Below are 13,581 nucleotides of genomic sequence, written 5' to 3'. Positions count from 1 at the left end.
CCAGCGTTACTCTCTCTTCCTATTGCCAGCTGATCCCCATGTAGAACTCTCAACTCCTTCTCCAGCAACAGGTCTGCATGCACACTGCCATGCTTCTCGCCATGATGGTAATAGACTAAACCTCTTACAGCCCCAATGAAATGCTTTCCTTTATAAAAATTGTTGAGGTCATAGTCTCTCTTCATGGCAATAGAAACCCTAACTGAGACACTGACTCTGCCTTGGTTCTCTGTCCGTTGCAGGATATTTAATCATAGTGTGAACCTGGAGATTGTGTTAATTACTGGAGAAATCTGTTTTTGGTTGTGGTTGTGGCTCAGCCTTAGCAGACACCTTTAGTCCAAGAGTTTCTGCTTTAATATTGTAAACAGGATTAGATAAAGTCAATGATAGGTCAAGAGGCAGAGCAATTAAGCAGTTGACAGGAAGTGAACATAGGATTATGAAGAAAAAAAACCACAGCGAGTGGGAGGAGTCAGAAGGATAGAGAGATGCACAGGCAGTAGAAGGGAGGGGCCTTTTGTTTGAAGGAGGTATTTTGAGATGCTGGGAGAGGGGGCGTTACTGCTGGGATACTGTCTGAAGAGGAAGGTCAACTGGGTGCTTTGTCTGCCTCTTAGCTAACAGGGTTTTAACCTAGCATCTGGCTCTCAAGTCTTCATTGGTAAAATTGAACAATTGAGATTTTGTTTAAAAACTATACTTGTCCTTGGTATTTTTTTTTTTTTTGTGATTTTGTGCTATGTTTCCTGTCCCAGTTTTATTTTCTCCAATGTGATTGTCACAGCTGCTGCTATGATACTTCTAACATAACGGTATATTCCATTAAAGTTTCATGTTCATAAAACTCTCACTTCCTAATTACCTTGTAAAGCTAATGCAGTCCCCAATCCCTCTGATAAGACTTGATCTGTTAGAGTTTTTCACCCTTCGAGAGATCCCTTCTCCTTGAATTTACCAAGGGAACATTGCATTTCCTAGGGCTGGGCTTTCTCCTGGCACAGGCAGCCAACTCCGGATTTGTCAGTTCAGAATCTGTGTCCACCCTGCCGTGTGTAGTGAATTCCCCCAGGTAGCTTGTTGCCTGTTTCCTTTCATCTTCAGTCCACTTAGAACACTGCAACACTGGACTCCTTTACACCACCAGACTGTAGTTGTGCAGGCTTCAGCTTCAGCAATGAGGTCCCACGATTAGACCTGAGCCCATTTCTTCCCATGTCCTCGGTGCTAGTATGTTTTCTGGCAGGTGGCAGTGCTCTACAAATACTCATAGAGAGAATAACTGAACCTTGCCCCAACATTTGTTACAGTGTGCTCAGGCCAACTTAACAAAGTACACTAGACCAAAATCGCTCATAAACAGCACAAATTTACTTCTCATAGTTTTGGAGGATGTGGAGTTCTGCTGCAGGGCACTGACAGACTTGAGGTTTGGGGAAGGTCCACCGTCCAGTTCGTAAATGGCTATCTTCTGTGCCTTTCATAGTGGAAGCACCGAAGGACTCCCTTCTTGAAGGTTCTTTCTTCTTAAAGGCACTGATCTCATTCACATGGGCTCCAGCTGCCGTGTGACTCTTTGGGGAGAGGTGACTAAATAAATGCCTCTGTTCCCCAGATGAGGCACTGGCAAGAGTCCAAATAAACAATTCTAGTGGCTAGGTTGGTGGAATAATAAGATTATTGGATTACTTACAGGATTGTGGGTAAGGGGGTCACTGACAAGGAAAGTGAGTAACTCAAACGGCTGTAACAGCACCCCTTCCTCATAACTAGACACAACAGATGGCATGATGGAAGGACTACTCAGGCCATGGAACCCAGCATGTAGGCAGAACCACCAGCCAAAAACAAGAACAAGGACCTAATCCATCAAAGACTATTGTTCTGGGAAACTCCCTAAATGTACTAACTTTGTTTTTTGGCTTCGGTAGTTCTGTTTCTGGCTAACTATTCTTGCTAACTGAGGTGTGCCAACCCAGGGTATTTTTTGTTGTTGATGTTTGTATGTATGTATGTATGTATGTATGTATGTATGTATGTATGTATGTTTGTATGTATGTGCCTGTAAACCACATGCCCAGCAGAGTAATGATCTGTATGAATCAAGAAGGAAGTCCAGTTTAACATGATTCAGTAGCCAGTGTGGGTTCAAACTCTGGAGTTTGGCACTAGCTGGTCTATTTTAGGCATGTTTAAATACAAAGCAAGTTGGAAAACTGTTTCTGGCGTACACAATCCTGTATGGACAATTACAATTAAGACATAACTACATTAAAACTCTTTTTTAGAGAATGTATCACTTCTTCCATGAAAATGGATTTATGTATATGTGAATATATGTATATATGTGTGTGTATGTATACATACATACATACATACATACATACATACATACATACATAAATGTGTGTTGCCTTATAGGCCTGGGGGATCTGGTATGGTCTGTGGTTACCCTTGCTATTAACCACTTCTGGTCCTGTTTGTACATCTGGGGAACCCCTAGCCATGCAGACAGTGCAGAGGTCATTAGGCTATTGACCACATCTACTTCCAGCACTGTAGGTGAAAAGAGAAAATATATCTCTGAAGTGGATATTTCTAGTTTCTTGGGAGATTCAGTTGTGTCATGTGGTGGTTTTCTGGAAACTGTCTTACGAGAGGCTATTTTGTTGAGAACAGACATGTGGTGTTTTTCTGAAAGCTGTCTTGTGAGAGGAAATGGGATGTTTTGCTGACACAGACACTTGAGAGGGTCTTGTGGTGTTTAGAAAGAATTTAAATATAATGCCACAGACAATGAGGGAACACTCTTGCATTGGTAAGTCTTGCAACGCTTTGCTGGGCTTCACTGATCTGCGTTGTGACTCCATTGAGAGAAACGTGTCAGAGAGCTTCTCATAGTATTCTCACTACTTCTTGCCACATTGGCAGATTAGTACCAATTTGGCAGAGCCTCAGGGATTGAGTTGTGTGTTTGGTGTTTGGACTTGACTGCCATTACTGATTTGCGTTTGGAATTGCCCCAAAGAACTACTTCTAAAGAGGTCTACATCCTCCTTGTCCCACTGACCATCTAGCTCTCCTACGTTTGGTTGATGGGCTAGAAGGGAGGCTGAAACATTTAAGAACCTTATTAAAGTAGGTTTTGAGGAATCTAAGCCTACACATGTCTTTTGAAGAGAAAAGGTGTCTAACATCCCTGGTTTCCCAAAGTGCTTGTCTGTGGGCATAAGGACTTCTGTGCCCTCTACAGGTTCTGTGCTTAAAAGCTCACCTGAAGAAAGTCTTGGGATGGCACTGGGACCCCAAACACGCAGTATTGTCACTGAGTAACTAATAAGACTTTCTATTGGCTTGAACCTGTGTCCAAGTGATGCTCTCTCTTCTCTGGAAGGTCCCCACCACACATCCATCTACATTACTAAAAGCCCACTTCAGCCTGGGTGAGCGCGTGCTGTACCCTGGAGTGCTCTGTGCGACTCCCTGCTGTCCCCATTCCTCCTTCTTCTCCCCAGCAGTTGCTTAGGGCATACATAGGACATAGGCCAGCGCTAGGGTTGGGAGTCTTTTCTGTTCGGTGAGATTTCTGAGCCTGCTGAACTATGATACTTCCCTGAGTCAGAGGAAGTAATTACACATGCACCAATCACCCTTTAAAGACTGCCCACTCCCAGCATCGTTTTCTTCAGGTTAGCATTTAAGCAGATTAGCTAACGATAAAGGCATTTAGCCCAGAACAATACTGGAATCACTTCCTTGTCCTTTACACTATTCACAAATTCTCCTAAATACCTTCTCCAGAGCCTGAGCAGCAGCTCTTCCCATAAGAAGGGCTGGACCTCTGTCTGAGTGAAGAGGAGAAGGGATTAGTAATTGTGAGCAAAAGGGGGAGGGTTTTTGTCTGATGAAGGACCATGTCTCACAGAGCAGATGACGGACATACATGTGACAAAGACAGACAGCACTGTGACTATCAGGCTATTGGGGCTGCAGGCAAAGACCGGCTCTTAAGGGATGAAAGGTAACATGGGAAGGCTGTGGATTTTGTGTTGGAACATTATTTTCTTTCTTTCTTTCCCCTAATGATTCTGCTATATTCCTAGACCTAAATATGAGTCATTATTGTTTAAAAAAATCTAGTACACTTAAATCTTTTGAAATGTTTATTTAGTGTGTGTGTGTGTGTGTGTGTGCACGTGTGTGTGCGCATATGTGTGTGAACATTTGTGCAGGCACACATGCCATAGCATGTGGAGGTCGGAGCATATGTTGTAGGAGTCAGTTTTCCCCCACCACGTGTGCTCGGAGGGTCAAATTAGGTATCGGGCTTGGTAGCAAACACTTAACCTACTGAGGTACCTTGTTGGCCTATTGTACTTTTAAAATAATTTATTTGCAAACACCCAGTTGGCTGGAAAACTGAAAAGAAGATTTCTATAATGAAGTTGAATTAATTAAGATCTTATTTTCTAAATTCGTACTTGAGCTGGTTTTGGTGTCAGGTAAGAAATTCCAGAATCTAGGGAATGTGACCAATAGGTTTGTTAGCCAAATGCATTTCTCCCCTTCATTTACAATTGGAATAATTTAGTGAGGTTTCTATAATTTTATCATTGGATAATTTATGCAATGAGTTCTTTCTATAAGTCTTTTTTTATGCTTTACTTTTTAAAATTTATCCTTCTCTCATAAATACATCCCAACTGTAGTTTTCTCTCACTGCACTCCTCCCCTTTCCCTCTCCACCTTCCCTCTCCCCTAGATCCACTCCTTCATTTCCCTTCAGAAAAGAACAGGCCTCCCAGAAATATCAACCAAATGTGGCATAACAAAGTACAATAACACTAGGCACAAACCCTCATATCAGGGCTGGTTAGTGCAAGCCAATGGGAGGAAAAACATCCTAAGATCAGGCAAAAGAGTCACACACACCCCCTCCCACTCTTAGGATCCCCACAAGATCACCAAGCTATAACATTATACAGAGGACCTAGTGAAGACCCAGGCAGCTCGATTCAGTCTCTGTGAGCCCCCGTGAACCCTGCTTAGTTGATTCTGTGGACCATTTTCTTCTGGTGTCCTTGACCCTCTGGCTCCTACAATTTTTTTTCTCCCTCTCTTCATGAGGCTCCTGGAGCTTCAAGAGACAGCCTCCAATTTGAGCTCTCTTTCTCCTTAATGTTTGACTGTGGCCCCATGTATCTGTTTCCATCAGCTGCTGGAAGATGGCTCTTCAGCTAGGAATTGATCTATGAGTATACTAGAATATCATTAAGAATAATTTTGTTGAATTTTTTTTCTGTCCTCATTGTTACTACTCTAATTGGAGGTATGGACCTTGGAGCTTGGAGTCGAAACATGAGGCAGAGACTCTTACGCAATACTCATCTTTATTCAGGAAACCAGAAAACTTTTCTCTGTGGGTTTTCTGAATATTAGGCAAAGTCACATCAGCAAGGTTCACTTTAGTTCAAGCTGTATAGAGCCACAAGGGCAAGGTCACATGCGTTCAGGCTGTAAACAGTCAGGAGGGCAACTCATTCTTGGGAACGACTTTGAATATTTACTATTTACATTCCTATTTACACCCAGGAGAAGCAGGGAAGCACTTTTCAAGAATGACCCATGTTATAGAAGAACAGATATTCCTCCTGCTTATTTGGAGTTTTTCCACAAGCTCTCAGAGATCTCTGCACACAGTTTCACTCATGGGCAGTGTGGCAGACAATGCCAGATAAACTTACAGAGAGGGGTATTTACTGTAAGAATCCAGCATCCTCCGGCTTTCTAATCACATGGTGGCCACAGGATAATGGGTGTTGGGTTTTTTTTTTTTTTTTCTTGAGACTTTTCTGCACTTACTGCTCCATTGTCTTCTGTAAACCTGCTTAGCCACTACCCCTGGTTTTACTTCTTAAAAGGGCCCCAAGAAACAGACTCAGGTTTGCTCTCTTTAACAATACCTAGGAGGCGGCAACTGGTCAGCTCTCAGGTACACCCTAATCAAAATCAAGCTTGCTTTAAATTTGGCTCAAACTCGTATTCTTGCCTGGTGGCATTAACATGACCCATGTTTAGTTCCTCAGAACCCTTGTACAACCCAAACGAAGTGGGACGTAAGTTCTCAGCACTCTTACAGCAAGTCAGGAAGCAGAGACCAGAGAATTCACTGGGAGCTCACAGGCCAAGCAGAATGGTCTTATTTGTACTTACACAATGAATGCATTCCTTCCAAAAGGTCAACATCATTTTTATGGCTGAAGCTTTAATGTTTAAAATTGAGTGGATATAAAAGTAAGGAATGTATTGAAGGGGATACTTTGATTTTCTTTATTTTTCTTCATTAGAGGAGAAGCATAAATCTACCAAGGCGAGTGGATATTTAGAAGGGGCGTTGGCTCTTCCTTTCTTAAATTAAAACTAACAGTTTTCTTTCTTTTCCAGTTTGCTTTTCGGTTGCCTCATGGATGGATTCGGGGAGGGGATATCTAATTCTTGAATATGGTGGTCACTGTCAGACAACTGCAGACAGCTGTGTGTCCATTTAGGTGGCTGCTTTCAAAGTGGCCTGGGAAGTCTGTGGCTGTCACTCCCTAGGAAACCAGAAAGGAAGAGTGGGTCAAAGGAGAAAATCAGCTGTTGCAGCAACAGAAGATTTAGGCACTGACAAAGTGCCAACCGTTAGGAACAGTTGCAGAGCCACACAGCTGGGAGGTCCACCCACCCTGGGGCTTCTTTTGCCACAGCAATTTGATAAAAACTATTTCGGGAAGGAATGTCCTCGGAACTGGAGTATCTTCGACTCCCAAGGTTTCCTCTGAATGATTGGTCAACAGGTGTCAAAGAGCTGGTGGCAGAAATAGTCCAGACCTCTCTGTTGTTCTAATTTTACACCTGCTTGGGCAGCAGAGTTTGAATGTATTGCTTCTTAAACAAGGAAGTCTTTTATCGGTTTCTGCAGGAAAATAAGAGAGGCAAATACAGTGTGGATGCAGTAGCCTTTCCGTAGGTACACATATGGGTGCACTGTGACCACAGACTCTTCTCTGATTTTTGTTGCATATTGAAACTATGATACAATTCAAACCTACAGAGTTTTCATAGAGAATGGGGTCTCTCTGGAAGAACAGATGTTGACATACATTAATGTGAACCAGGCACGAAGCTATCATGGTTTTCTGAAAACTTGTTACCGGTGCAAAATTAAATAGTATTACCTTTTTTTTTTTATTTTAACAACAGCACATGCAAAATAAGCTTGTGAAATGGTGATCAGTTCAGAGTCTGAAAAAAAAAAGTAAATGTGGTACAATCTGATAGGAGGTTATTAAGCTCTTTAGTGGTTGTGACCAATGGATTCGGATGTGGTCTTCCTCACAGTGTCTCCATTTAATAGATAACCTGACAAGCTCTGAATCTTGAAGAGGCTATTGCTCCCCACAGTGTATTATCAACACTTTAATGCTAAGTCCTTATGATTAATAGTCAATATTTTTAAAATACTTGCTCTGTATAATCAGATCTCTTGCCCGATGTTAGCGTCTCCATGTTTTGTTTGCTTTATCTGTATAGGGAGCCAAAGAAGCTGTGACTAAATGTGTAAAAAGCAGACAAGTGATGGTGTTCTGTTCTCATTAGCCTTGTTCTCCAAGGCTATTATTGTCTTCTATGAGAATGGCAACCCCCAAGCCAGAGTGTCACTGCTGACAAAATGTGCAAGTAGAAGTAGTTACAAACAATGGACCACCACGTGCAAAATCTACAACTGCAATTTCCTTCTTTCCATTGTTTATAGCCTGAGACTGCTCACCTACAGAGACCTTCTACCAACCTACCAAGACAAAGTTATAACTCCTGCAATGTACCCAATAAATACAGTGAGTTCTGCATTACTGCATGGTTCACCTGATTGCAGCTTTTCTGCACCTGTTTCTGTGTATCTGTCCTTTCTTCATTTCCTTGCCGTCTCTAGTCAGGCTTCTGGGACCAATCAGGGTAGAATGTGCTACCTCTTAAGGGACATAATAATCACCTTTAACAGATGCTCCGGCAACATTACTGTATCCACCCTTCTCTGTAAGCAGACACGATTGCACCAATGACTTCATCCTTTATGGACATCAATTAGAAACACTCATAAAGGACACATAAATATCTACAAATATACTTACAAGGGGCCATGTTTCACATATGTCTTAGTTGGGGTTTCTGTGGCTGTGATGAAATGGCTTGACCAAAACAACTTCAAGAGGAAAAAGTTTATTTCATGTCTGCTTCCTAATCAAAATTTAGCATCAAAGGCAGTCAGCGTAGGAACCTGGAGGCAGGAGCTGATGCAGAGGCCACGACTAGCGCTGCCTCCTGACTGGCAGCTCCTTATGGCTTGCTCAGCCAGTTTTCTTACTACACCCAGGACCACCAGCCCAGGGATGGCACCACCCACAATGGGCTGGGCTTTCCTCATCTATCACTAATTTAGAAGTCTATAGGCTAGTCTAGAGTCAGATCCTATGGAGGCATTTTCTCAGTTGAAGTTTCCTCCTCTCAGATTGTGTCAAGTTGATATACAACTAACCCACACAACACGTAAGCGCAAGGTCCTGCCAAACTGGCTAACGGTTCCTGTAGTGGAGGCTATTTCATCTGACACCCTGAAAATCTAACAGTGTCCGCACTGGGACCCACAGTGTGAAAAGTCAAGCACTGTTGGGTTGTTCAAGGCTTGGAGATACTATGTTTCATATTTGCAAATTTTACCTTATTTGTTACTGATAATTAGAAACTAGAACAAGTTAAATGTGGGGCCCTGTCCAAACAAATGCCAGAAGACCATTTAAACTGAAACCAGTGAGCACTCAGATTGGTACCTTCTGAGAGTCTATCATTGTACTGCCACGCACAGCTTCCTCCGAGGGTTCACTGAATATGCCAGGATGCAAGCGTGGGCTGCCATACAATATATGGCCGTTGATAGCTAAGTGTTACACGTTCCTGAGAGACATCAGTTGCTAACGTCCTGGGTACCCCTGGACAAATGTGGCACCTTCTGTACCCACTTGACTGTGAGACTAGGAACAATTAATTTGATGGACTATAAACGAGGTCACTTTCCTCAATGGTCAGGTATTGACCTTACCCAGAGTACCAAACTGGAGGTAAGTACAGAGGGAAGGCATAAGACAGAAGTGTTAAATACGTTAGGTAGAGGAAGGTTGAAATGTTAACTTAGGTAACTCACCCTCACTCAAGGACTCAGAGAGGCTAAAGTGCAGGACAGAAGATAACGTGGAAAAGGAATGTGTTCTTATCAAACGCCTGGGAAAGGGCAGGGTGTGGTACAGGAGCAGATAGTAGAGGTGGAGAAAACCAAACAGAAGCCCCAAACACCATAGCATAAAACGTAATCCTCAGCTGTTCAGGGGTGTTTAAGTACTATGGGCTATGATGTGGTTTAAATGTGTTACCTAGAATTATGTCTTATAAACGCCATCGTCAGTTTGATCAAGTGGGAGTGAGGGACATCAACGGCAGGTCTTTGACGAATTTATAAAGGCTTTACCTTCACAAGTGGATTAGTAGCAACTAAAGGGCTGTGAGTCGGGTTTCCACTGCGCCACACCATGGGTTCTCAACCTGTGGGCCCCGACCCTGTGGGGACCAAACGACCCTTTCACAGGGGTTGCCTACCAGATATCCTGCATAGCAGATATTTATATTATGGCTCAAAACACTAGCAAAATTACAATTATGAAGTGGCAACCAAAATAATTTAATGGTAGGGGTCAGCACAACATGAGGAATGGTATTGAAAGAGTGCCCCAGCATTAGGAAGGTTGAGAACTGCTGTTATAGATGCTACCAATGAGGACTTGTCGAATCCTGGCACTCTGGATTTCAAACTTTCCAAAACTACAATAAATGCACTTTTCTTTATAAATTACCCAGGCTATGTCATGTTATTCTAGTAACATGACACAGACTAAGACTCGATAATCGAGGAGGATGAATCAAAGCTTATTAAGTTATTCACTGAAAAATCTGAAGTCATTGAACGTCAAAACAGCCAGGAGCACCACAGAGTTCACCTACCCTGAAAGTGCCCACAAGGACAACCCAAAAATGATAACTACCACCCACAAGTTTACTCAAAATACAAACCAAAATAAAACAAATGGTCTACAGACTGGAAGAATTTTGTCAGAGATCGTGTAATTGAAAATCCTGTAAGCAGCCTTTTGGTTTATAGAAGTTTTGAATCATGGCACCACTGACTGTCTCTACATCGCTTTAATCCTTACTTAGCTCATCAAGAGGGCGACACACAAGTCTCCATCTTGTACGCATGTGGAACAGTATGATAACTACAAGGGAATTCCCAATCACTGTATGTAGCCTTCTGTGTTGTATAGGTTTTACTTCTGCTACTAGCAAACATGTCCTGGTTTTTCTACTACATTCGCTAACATGGCTGTATTACATTTTGTTTGTTCATTCACCTTTTTTTTTTTTTTTTGGCTCCTGTAATGAATTATCCCTACACTTAGTCGCTTACAGCAGGACAGACTTATTCTTAGTTCTGAAGGTTTCACTGGGCTCAAATCCAGGTGCCATCGGGAGTGGTTTCTAGAATGTCCAGAAAGGAACACATTTTCTGTAATACTAATCGGTCAGACAGGATGTGTCCATTGCCGCAGCAGTGGTGTGATTGATGTGGAGATAACCAACCATGCTCTGATTTTAGATCTCTTCTACAGGACCAACTCATGCCTGACATTGTAAACCTAGTTCACAGCCCATGGCTGGGGAAGTTAGAGGCTCCAAAGGGGAACTGCTTCTGTTGATGTGTTATATGGATTGATGTCAAACTGCCTGCTAAATATTTATAGTATATTTGTGCATGTGTATATTTCATAGATTTGTGCAGCTCTCAGCATTGATCGGAGAAGCTTCTGTTTGGAGCGGGTGATGGTTCATGCAGAGTTAACCAGTGAATAAGGGGCAGCTGGGTGCTCACCCTAAAATGAGACACTGATATCTTCTCCTCCAAAGCTCACAGAACATTATTGGGAAGAGTGAGGAAAGAGTGTAAGAGCCTCAAATGGGAGGGTGCTGCGAAACACTACACCACATGGCTGTTATACCTGTGAATTCATAGTGACAATGTCTACCTGCACACGACAAGGCTCACCCATGTCCCACCACGGATGAGAAAGGAGCTTCCGAGATCTCCCCTTTTTCTGAGGACCAGCGAGCAGTTAATGTTTGCTGGGGAGTCATATATCTCAATGGTAGCCACAAATTTGTCCTTGCTTCAGTAAATAATAGCCATCTATGCTCAGGCTAAGCAACCTTAGTTAAATTCTGTGGAACAGGAACAATAATAAGAAAAAGACATAAAAACAGATTGGGGACTTGGGAAGAAGAAAAGGGTTTAGTGGGAGGGGAAAGAATTAAGAGGAAATTAAATTATGATCAAACATTTTATATGTATATGTATATGTATATGTATATGTATATGTATATGTATATGTATATGTATATGTATATGTATATGTATATGTATATGTATATGTATATGTATATGTATATGTATATGTATATGTATATGTATATGTATATGTATATGTATATGTATATGTATATGTATATGTATATGTATATGTATATAATTTAAGTTGATTTCTGGCTATCCCAGAAACTCAGGTTTATATCTCCCATCTTCTAACATAGGAATTTTTTTCATCTATAAGTCACTTAAAAGAGTCAAATAAAGAATGAAAAGCAGAAAAATAAGGTTTATCCAATAAGGCCACAATGGAAAGACTGACAAAAAGAGCCAGTGAGCCTCCAAGTACATCTCCAGGGTCCTCCTGTGGGAGTAAGGTTTAAATAGAAAGCAAGAGATAATACTTAACCAAGCAGTTTGGCCATGGCATAGTTCCTGGACCTTTCTACTCTTTCTCCTGCCTGCAAACTGCCTCTTCTACAGGGTCTTATCTTATAAAGTATAAACCTTTGGAAATCCCTTGGAGCAAATCTAATTTCTTGATATCTTGTTTTAATAGTTGGATAGCCAAAATCAGAATGTAAACAAATGTCATCTCCTATCTTCTAAATGAAGGGGTTCCTCCTTCACTGCTGGTGGATGTGGATATATCCCAAAGGTTCCTTCTTGTATGCTGTTTTACAGATCCAAGGGTCCTTCCCTCCCCGTCATGGAAGGATACATTGTAAATACTCTCAGCCTATATCCTGTATGCTATGATTATAGCCTTTTGACTTGAAAAGCCCTACCCTGTTTTTTCTACCAAGCGCTTTCCTGAGGTGCTAGCTTACTCTTGGTCAGCTGGCTGTGTAAAGAATTCACAGTGCTCACAGTTAGCTTAGTAAGTACGGGGATTTGTAACCTGGAGTAGACTATTTCAATTTCATTCCTTGGCTTGTGGTTTTTCCATCATCTTCACAGAGTCTTGCTAGACTCCATATGTAATCACATTACCAGCCTGGATGTCTACCTCCACCCCCCCCACCCCCCGTGCTAAGACCCTGATGATGATTATTTTGAGCCCACCTGGGATAATCCAGCTTTATGCCATGCTCCTTGGTTTAGGCTCTTTGTGCAGTATCTATTACCACAGTCACCATAGTCTCAGGGAATTAGGACACTGACCTCTATTGGAAGAAACAGGAAAGGGTATTTTCTCACCACAAGGACAAAGCTTTCTGTGCATAGGCTCCAACAAAGTCTAGACACCTCCACCTTTTCAGGTGGTATTTTAATGTAAAGGAGGACAGAAAGGATGGGACCCTTCCTTAATGTTACCAAGGAAACAGGAGGCAGGTTGGAAGCTGAGCGTGAGGAAGGGAGCCATCCTGATGGCCTTCAAAACAATGGTTGTTTGTCAAGTTACCTCAACACTGTTGCTCTATGGAATAGAGTTCTGCCAGTTCCAGACAAAATAGCTTTTGGTCCCACTGTTGTTAAGATCACCCAAATGCAAGATGCCCCCATTTTCTAAAATTCCAATACATTTTCATATTCAAAGCCTTTCTAAGGTAAGGTGAGCACAGGATACTAAGCAATTGAGCTTTCAAACCTGAATTACAGGTAATAATAAACAAAACAAAACAAAACAAAAACAAAGAAAAGGAAAAATTATTAAGTTAGACATAAACGTAGGCTCCACTATCAGCTTGTTTGGTGGTGCCATTTGGCCAAAGAAGATCCCACATGGACTAATCACAGGCTTCAATAATAAATTCATGTAATCTCAAATTCCTACCTACCCCCGCTGTGCTGTCATTAGCATACCTGTGGGAGCAACAGGCACAGCACCAGGAGTTCTGCTGCTACAGCCTCTCCAAGGTTGCCTTGCTTAGATGTCGCCAGATTTCCCTGCCAAGATTCCCTTCCTTACCTCAAGAATCCCAAAGTCTCCGTTTTCCCAATCTTAACAGTACTAACTTTTACAGAAGGATGTTCAAAGCCACAGTCCCCAAATCTACTTTGATTAGAGATGAATGGAAACTGAAACTTAAAGCTTCTGGGAGCAGAAGAGAAACTGAAACTCTCCTTCATAT

The 13,581-nt window shown here is 42.0% G+C and overlaps 1 long non-coding RNA gene across 2 annotated transcripts; it reads right to left on the bottom strand.

Moving 5' to 3' along the window:
• Positions 1-1,353: 1,353 nt before the first annotated feature.
• On the bottom strand, positions 1,354-13,563 carry LOC134482493 (uncharacterized). Of its 2 annotated transcripts, none has more exons than XR_010058662.1 (2): positions 13,419-13,563; positions 1,354-6,593 (listed from the first exon to the last, which is right to left on the bottom strand). It is a non-coding gene; the product is annotated as an uncharacterized LOC134482493 (long non-coding RNA). The 2 variants fall into 2 exon arrangements; XR_010058663.1 differs by having other exon boundaries at positions 13,313-13,445.
• Between the last annotated feature and the right edge of the window lie 18 nt (positions 13,564-13,581).

The sequence above is a fragment of the Rattus norvegicus genome, chromosome 16 (genome assembly GCF_036323735.1).
Source record: "Rattus norvegicus strain BN/NHsdMcwi chromosome 16, GRCr8, whole genome shotgun sequence".
Classification (NCBI taxonomy): domain Eukaryota; kingdom Metazoa; phylum Chordata; class Mammalia; order Rodentia; family Muridae; genus Rattus; species Rattus norvegicus.
Note: the sequence above shows the minus strand (reverse complement) of the source record. Positions and strands in the feature narration are given on the sequence as shown.